The sequence below is a fragment of the Thunnus thynnus genome, chromosome 18, assembly GCF_963924715.1.
Source record: "Thunnus thynnus chromosome 18, fThuThy2.1, whole genome shotgun sequence".
Taxonomy (NCBI): Eukaryota; Metazoa; Chordata; class Actinopteri; order Scombriformes; family Scombridae; genus Thunnus; species Thunnus thynnus.
In genome coordinates, this window is record NC_089534.1 from 18019541 (window position 1) to 18025540 (window position 6000).

Sequence of the window (6000 nt, forward strand, 5' to 3'; positions counted from 1 at the left end):
TCAATGAATCACTGTAGATATAATGAATAGGTTGATTTTAGAATTAAACAGGACTCAGCATCAGGCTCCATAGCAACGGTTGCTCTCAGCAGCTTTGTGAATAAGGTTTTAAGATGAATCTCTGAGCAAGAAACTTTTGGCACCAGGAGGACTCCAGGGGCCATATTCATAAAGCTTCCTAGTACAAAGAGTTGCTCCTAGTGATGAAATTTTAAGAAAATTCTTAAAATTATCACATTTTCTAAGAATTTACCCTTAGCGTTAAGACTAGATCCTTGTAAAGATAAAGTTATTCACAAAGCATCTTAGCTCTTACGAGAGCTCCTGAGGTGTAAAAACTGTTAGGAGTAGAGAGGAGGACTTTTTAGGCTTACAAGTTTCTTAAGCAGAGGAGAAAATGACGGAAAGACAAAGAGGTAGAGGAAATATTCTCTAAATGCTGAATGACAGTGAGTTAATCAAACGCTACAGATTAGATCATGCAGGGATAATGTTTGTGGTCCATCTTATTAGAGATATACTCACATCTCCCACCCAACACAATAACTCTATAACGCCAGAAATGAAAGTTATCACAACACTAAGATATTTGGCAACTGGAAAATTTTGCTGGAAGCTGGAAAAAAAGATTTACATGCCAACCAACACCGCTACTTATATAGACTGACTGGGAATCACAGAAACTGATGAAAGCTGAGCCATTTTTCCATATTTTTCAATATTACGTACTAAAATTATCAGCATGGTAAATAAACCTAAGAAAATAAATATAACAACTAGCAGCATGTGAAAAGGCTACTGCACAAGTAGGCCTGTGTTTTGAAATATGGCTCACAATTTATTGACCAGAGATGTTCATTACATAAAATAATATTTATAATTACACCATGTCTTAATAGAGACTGTGCCACCCTCTCTAACTACAGGGAGGGACATTTTCTGTGGCAACCCTTTTCTCTTTAGGATGTCAAGTTGGAGAAAGATCCTCTCCATGACTCAGCAGAGAAGGATTAGTATTGCTCCGAGATAGTGGAGACACCTGATGAGAAATTCTTTTCCCATGTCAGAGATGCCTGTCCAGGGGTGAACTTGTGGTGTTAAGAGGAGGGAGAGGTTAGTGCTGTTACAATATTCTCCTACTTGTAAGGAGCACTGTTGTGTAAATTTGAAGCATTTGCTATGTCAGGGGGCTATGTGAAAGCTAGAAATGATACATTATTCCTTTGGTCATGTTTGTATAAAATATTATTACAATGAATCTGAACAAATGTATTTTTAAATCCATCCCTGTTCTATAATCCACACAGTTACAAAAGCTTTTGAAGATTACTATCCTCAACTAGTAGACCAACGGAAAAAATAATTAGTTCTACAAAAATTAATGTACAAGTTAGTATTTCATCAATTTACAGTATAACAAGACTTATGTTTATGAACTTTGGCTGGGTTCTGTATTCATAACATTTGGATTTCTTTTATTTCCTGTCCATCCTCTGCAGATGGGATGAGTACGAAGAAGGAATGTCATGTCTTAAACATCAAGGATCCAAAAGCTCTCGCTGGAGAAATAAGGTTCTCATTCTCAAAAGCCTTTCAATTTAGATACACAAAAGAAGCTACGTAAGTGCTACAACCTGCCATTAAGCTTTTATTTTATTTTCTTTGTCTAAAAATCAATCACGGACATAAAAGTTAAATACTTTTTGGCTTCATCCAGATTAACTGAATACAAACTGAAAGGTCTGAAAGATTCTATTGAGCAATGGAAAAGCTTTGAGGCCATGAAGGGGGTCTCCTGGTTCAAAAAAGTCACCCCTCTCAGGTAGGATCAGTATAGCGTGTTTTGTTTTGCTGTAAAACCAACTAAATAAACTGTAAAAAGCTTCCCTCCAACTTTGCTGTCACAGAGGAAATGGTGAAGGATTTTCTAACCAAAGGAAGCTCTTTTACTGTGGAGATGACGGCACTGTACAAATAATGAATTTGCTGTGATTTCAGATGTTTTAAACATTGTTTTCCCTCACTACTTATCCTTTTTTATAATACCTCACATTAGTCACTTATATTCTATGGACTCATGGAAGGTCTGCCTACCAGAGTTATTGATAGTAAACTGGTACCTTTGACTGCTTCTTTCTGCCTGCTGTACCTGAGTCCAGAGAAACTACTGCCCATCGCAATTCAGGTTTCTCTTATATCTAATAAATTATAGCTCTGACTTGTGTTACATTTTTGATTTCAATCAGCTTCTGCAAACTTAAATATGTCTCCTCCTTCAGCTCGGTCAGCAGCCCTCAGAGGAGAACCCGATTTTTCTGCCTAGTGATTTGGGAGTCTGACTGGCTGCTGGCCAAGATATTTGTGAGGCATGCAGATGTCCTCTATAACATATTGATCAGTCACTTGCAGAGCTCTCATCTACTTCGCAACCTCCCAACAATTCACCCCCTGTACAAGGTAAGCCTTTTATATTTATTTTTTCGTCTTTATGTTAACACCTCCTCAGTTTGTGACCTCATCAGTGTCCCTTCACTCTCCTGTCTGCTATAAACCTCCTTGCCCCTGCTAATCTTTATGGCCCTGGTATATTTTTAAATAGTCTATGACTTAAACCTTTTCTGTGGTATACTTTCATTTGAAAACCTTAGATTAACCACATTAACAATTAAATGACAAATTGACATAACTTCAATTAGCTTCAGCTGGGGCTAAGGATAAGCTGTTGATGGTTAGCAAATATCTCTCTGAAACACACAAATCAGATTGACAAGAAATGTGACACTGTTTTCATCAAAGTTTGTTAACTTTTCAAGTAAAATTTAGTTGGCTGGCTGCTTGCTAAACCACAATGTTATGTTTTCTATTCGTACATTTGTTAAATACAGAAGATTAAATACGCATGTACATATGGAGGCTTCTGAGTTGTTTAAAAGCACTTTTGATGGAGCTGGGCTGAGTAATGAAAATGAATGTAACAAGTAAAGTAACCCAGTTTAAGTAACATAAGAGTAAAATGTCATGAGAAAATCGATATTTTCAAGTAACTTGCCCAACAATGCCAGCTCCATATTTAGTATATAGAACTGACTGTGGTGTCATTCTTACCTAACTCAAGGTCAATCATGCTTGTATTAATGGTTGCTGTATGTTCTCTATAGTTTTATTTTCTAGGTTGGATCCCTAATGGTCCACTGTTACTTCACCAAGCTCTGCCAACAACAAAGTGACAGTTTAGTATGGAGGCCATTTTGTTGACACTGCCAAACAAATCCCTTGGAGGATTATGTATGTCACTTCTGTGAATCTTCAGAATCAAGTACAATGACTTTGTAAGTTTGACGTAGACTTTTCCTCCATTTTTTTCCAATCAAAATTGCCACATTTTAAACTACCAATTCACCCTATAAAAAAATCACCCATGCCCTAAGGTGACATTTTTGATGTCTTTGTCAGGTACCTCGGGGTACTTACCCCGAGCAACGCTTTATTGAGCCTGCAGCATTAAGCATTTAGCCTTAAGTATCAAGGATTTTCAAGCAGAACTGTCCTCCCTCAGTGTTGCTATTACCAAGTGGAATACAGAGCTTGAGCTGCCTTACGATTGCTTGAACCCTAAAGAAATAGAAAACACTTTAATTCAACCAAGATCACATAGCATTCGTCATAGCTTTGTTGTCCAATGTGCTGCACATATTGTATCTGCTGAGACATTGGCTCCTGTAACTGACATTGTTAGCTGAAGGTAAAGACTCTAACATTGTCATGGGTGATGTATTTTGTTCTATCGAGGGGTGGGGGTACGGGGGCAGGCTGGTCAAAATTAACAGTCAATAGTACAGTAGCTTTGCAGTAAATAGCAGTTCAATTGGGCTACATGTTTAGGGGATGAGAGGTGTTATTTCACCTCAATTTTAAGGCCACGTTAAGTAAATATCCTGTTATGTCTTTCAGTCAGTGCTGGCGCAGGTCTACTTTACCACTGCTTTCCTGTGTGGAGCATATGGCATCATGACTTTGATGCCCTTTCCCAAACCAGTCCCATTGTCCTAGCACTTCTTGTGTGTTACTACACAAGAGCACACCAAGGAGCAGGCTACACACCGACCTGTGGCTTGTGCTATGGTATACTATGCAGACCAAAATGATGTTGGAGAGAACTTTAATTTATTTATCTCCATTCCTCAGCAAATGCATTCCATTTAGGGATGTTATATAAATGCAAGAATTAATGAATTGAATATTTTCAGTATAAGTGATAACTATGAATGGGTCTCCTTTGCAGAATAAGCTTTATTGTCGTGACCGTTTACTTGAACCCATAGCTGAGATGCATGTTTTTACTCCTCTTAAAAACTGCACTAGTTACAATAGTTTTCTGAACTTTTCTGACTTTTCTAGTTGAGTAAAATGGGCAACTATTTTTTCAGTTTGGATGGATAGTCATTTTGCTACAGATATTCAAGGTCCCTTGAGGATGAATTCTAATACTTTGGTAATAGTCTGACTTTTCCTGTGCCATCAGCAGGTCAAACGTTTCACTTATCCTTTGGATGGATTGGCACAAAATTTTGTACAGACATTTGTTGTTCACAGATGATGTATTTTAAGAATTTTGTTGATCCTCTTGCACTACCATGAGGTTGACGTGTCTGTCTTTTACTGACATATGTCCAAAACTGTTGGATGGATTTCATATAAATTTGGCACATTCATTCGTGGTCCCCAAAGAATGAATTGTAATAACTTTGATATCCTGACCTTTCATTTAGTGCCATCAGGTCAAAATTTTAATTTCTTCAATACTTTGGTTTATGACAAAATACCTGCAAAACTAATGACATTCCCATCAGCCTCAGCTCAGCTGTACTTTATATTTAGTGCAAAAGTTAGTGTGGCAAAATGCTAAACTAAGGGTGAGCATGGTAAACATATGCAGGTTAGCATTGTGATTGTGAGTATGCTAGCAGGCTGACATTAGCATTTCATACAGTTCAAAATGTTTCTCCTCCTATTGTTAGTGTGTTGACATGCACACTGTAGCATGTGCTGTACCTAGAAAAGAGGATATTTTCTTGTTATGGTGAATTGAAAGTATATTAGTAGGTTTTTGAAATATGTTAATACAGGAGGCGGTGCGCAGCAGCACTCATGGTTTGAACCCAGAGTGTAACTAGAATGCAAGAGCTCAGTCCACCTTCAATGCCTCTAGATGGGGGAAAAGTGATGTGAGGAGGAGGAAATCAACCCACTGCCTTTTTCAGTTTGACATTTTCATTTCTCAAACTTCTGCTACACAGGTGATTGTCACATTTCACATTTCCTTGTGTCATATTGAATTTGGTGAGTGGATTGTGTTTTGTCCTTTACTAAAAATGCTTCCTGCAAGGGAGTGAGAGACAAGGTCCTTCTGCAGGAGCTCAAGGCTCCTCAAGAAAGTGTTTGAGGACACTGAGGAAATTTCTTGGCTCTTCAAATATGTTGAGTGATTTGTGCACTCTATCAGTTCACCAAGGTTGCCTATTAATTTGAAGATGTTGTAAACTCAGACTGAACCCATTCTTTGTTCCAAATAACTGGTGGACATTTAGGTCAAGGATATTGTAACTTTATAGTTATCCATTTCCCTTCCTGGGGAGAAACAGAAAAACTACAGTGCTTATGTTCAATGCATGTTTTTAGTTTTAAACATTTGTTTAAAAAGTGGGGCTCCAATGAGAGCAATTTGTATCTGTTAAGGTGAAAAGGCTTGTGGCAAAATCCCTCTTTCAACAGAGACTTGCTCACTGGCTATGTAATGATTTTTTTTTTACAGCTAAAAGCTAATGGATCCTCCTGGAGTAGCTATAATTTACATATCTGAATTTGAATATGCAAAATGTTTTGTATAACTATGTCTTATGAATTTCACAAAATGATTTGTTGTATTAGGGTTAACTAGGCAGGTAAGCTCTATTCAATATACGTCTATTAGAGCAGGTTGGACATCCCTTGCCACCACTT